Source organism: Colobus angolensis, unplaced genomic scaffold (assembly GCF_000951035.1).
Source record: "Colobus angolensis palliatus isolate OR3802 unplaced genomic scaffold, Cang.pa_1.0 Scaffold490, whole genome shotgun sequence".
Classification (NCBI taxonomy): Eukaryota; Metazoa; Chordata; class Mammalia; order Primates; family Cercopithecidae; genus Colobus; species Colobus angolensis.
In genome coordinates this window covers 186,912-189,590 of record NW_012118377.1, presented here as the reverse complement: position 1 = coordinate 189,590, position 2,679 = coordinate 186,912, and the positions used below count along the sequence as shown (strand labels likewise).

Below are 2,679 nucleotides of genomic sequence, written 5' to 3'. Positions count from 1 at the left end.
TCCCAGCTACTCAGGAGGCTGAGGCAGGAGAATCGCTTGAACCCAGGAGGCAGAGGTTGCAGTGAGCTGAGGTCGCGCCATTGCACCCCAGCCTGGGCAACAAGAGCGAAACTCCATCACAAAAAACAAAAAAGAAGAAGAAGAAGAAAAAGAAGAAGAGGAAACCAAAACACATACACAAACAAAATAACAGGTGCAGGCCAGTTAAACAAAAACAACTCAAGAGCTGTGCCCTGCAGGGGCGCATGCATGTGAGGGTGCCCCCTAGAGGACTCTGAGGGTAGAATGCATTCATCCTAAATGGATGTAAGAGGGTCATTTTTCTTCATCCAAAGCAAATTCCCTACTGTATGTTATGCCCAGGGCACATGGCCAGTGAACAAAACATGCAAACATTATTGCTGCTGCTCTGTTCACACATGCAAGAGAGACAATGAGTCAGCAAACACGCACATAAGTTGTTTTTGTATAGCAAAATGTACCAGAACATAAAAAGATATAGGGGACTGGTGGCCAGGCGTGGTGGCTAATGCCTGTCATCCCAGCACTGTGGGAGGCTGAGGCAGGTGGATCACCTGAGGTCAGGAGTTGAGACCAGCCTGGGTGACATGGCGACACCCCGACTCTACTAAAAAATACAAAAGTCCCAGCTACTCAGGAGGCTGAGGCAGGGGAATTGCTTAAACCTGGGAGGCAGAGGTTGCAGTGAGCCAAGATCGCCCTACTGTAATACAGCCTGGGTGACAGGTAGAAAATTAATTTCATGATAATAATAGTAATAATAATAATAAGGCTGCGCACGGTGGCTCACGCCTGTAATCCCAGCACTTTGGGAGGCCGAGGTGGGCAGATAACGAGGTCAGGAGTTCGAGACCAGTCTGACCAACATGGTGAAGCCCCATCTCTACTAAAACTACAAAAATTAGTCGGGCATAGTGGTGCCCGCCTGTAATCCCAGCTACTCAGGAGGCTGAGGCAGGAGAATGGCATGAACCTGGGAGGCGGAGGTTGCAGTGAGCTGAGATCACGCCACTGCACTCCAGCCTGGGTGAATAATAATAATTATTATAATTTAATTATAATTATTATACTAATCATCTCAAATAATAATAATAATAATAATGGCTCAAGCTAATAAAAGAAGGTCTGTCAATGTACCTGTATCACCTTCTCTGGTGCATTATTAAAAAAAAAATAGATATAGGGGACTGGGGTGAGCTACTTTAGATGGAGCGGTCAGGGAAAGGCCTTTTGAGGGGAGGACTCTGAGCTACTGGCTGAAGGATAAGACAGAACCACCGCCCAAAGCATCTAAGAAAGGCTGCCGGTCCAGACACAGGCGCCTTGAGTGGTGCACAATACGTGTGCTCATCCGAAAGCAATGAGGCTAGTGCTGCTGAATTCAGAGTGATTGAGAAACTGCGGTAGGAAATGAGGCAGATAATGTGGTATTGTCACAACCATGGAAATGCAGGCTGATGACACAGAATACTACAGATTTCAGAAACAGATGCGCTCGATGTGTGCACAAAGTCACATTGCTTTTTTCCAGTCGAGAACAGACATTTTTGTGGAGCTGTGTTCGGTCCACGACCCCGACCTTATGCCATACCCCAAATACATTTCTAGATGGTTTACGTGTCTAACTGTGAAAGATAAAACTATAAATATTCAAGAGCAAGGCATTGGGAAACATCTCTGGGATACCAGAATTGGCAAGGATTTCTTTTTTTCTTTTCTTTTCGAGACAGAGTCTCACTCTGTTGCCCAGGCTGGAGTGCAGTGGCATGATCTCAGCTCACTGCCAGCCTCTGCTTCCTGGGTGCAAGCAATTCTCCTGCCTCAGCCTCCCAAGTAGCTGGGACTACAGGCGCCGGCCATCATGCCCAGCTAATTTTTATATTTTTAGTAGTGACGGGGTTTCACCATGTTGGCCAGGCTGGTCTCAAACTCCTGATATCAAGTGATCCACTCGCCTCAGCCTCCCAAAGTCCTGGGATTACAGGCGTGGGCCTCCATGCCCAGCCAAATATGGTTCACTATTATTAACTCTAGTTATTATTAACTCTACTATTATTAACTCTAGTCGCCTTCCTGTTCCATGGATCTCAAAACTTCTACCTCCTGTGTATCCGAAGCTTTGTGTCTTTTTATATTGTTATGTTTTTTGAGACAAGGTCTCACTTTGTCACCCAGGCTGGAGGGCAGTGGTGTGATCATGGCTCACTACAGTCTTGTAGTGAGAACTCCCTGCGTTCAAGGGATCCTCCCACCTCAGCATCCCGAGTACCTGGGATTGCAGGTGCACACCACTACACCCAGCTAATTTTGTATTTTTCGTAGAGATGGGGTTTTGCCATGTTGCCCAGGCTGATCTCAAACTCCTGAGCTCAAGCAATCCTCCCACCTTGACCTCCCAAAGTGCTGGGATTATAGGTGTGAGCCACTGTGCCTCGCCTGAAACATTGTATTCTCTGACTAAGAGCTTCCCATTCCCTGGCCTGGTGCGGTGGCTAACACCTGTAATCCCAGCACTTTGGGAGGCTGAGGTGGGCGGATCTCCTGAGGTTGGGAGTTCGAAACCAGCCCGGCCAACATGGTGAAACTCTACTAAAAATACAAAAATTAGCTGGGCATGGTGGTGCATGCCTGTAATCCCAGCTACTCGGGAGGCTGAGG

At 47.6% G+C, this 2,679-nt stretch overlaps 1 protein-coding gene across 1 annotated transcript in view; it reads right to left on the bottom strand.

The window, feature by feature from the left end:
• The window catches only part of MYADM (myeloid-associated differentiation marker), a 30,495-nt gene extending 27,956 nt beyond the window's left edge, over window positions 1-2,539 (bottom strand). The window contains exon 1 of the mRNA XM_011959380.1: window positions 2,521-2,539. The gene's annotated coding sequence lies outside the window, so the exon portion shown is untranslated. The remainder of the gene's footprint in view (window positions 1-2,520) is intronic.
• Between the last annotated feature and the right edge of the window lie 140 nt (window positions 2,540-2,679).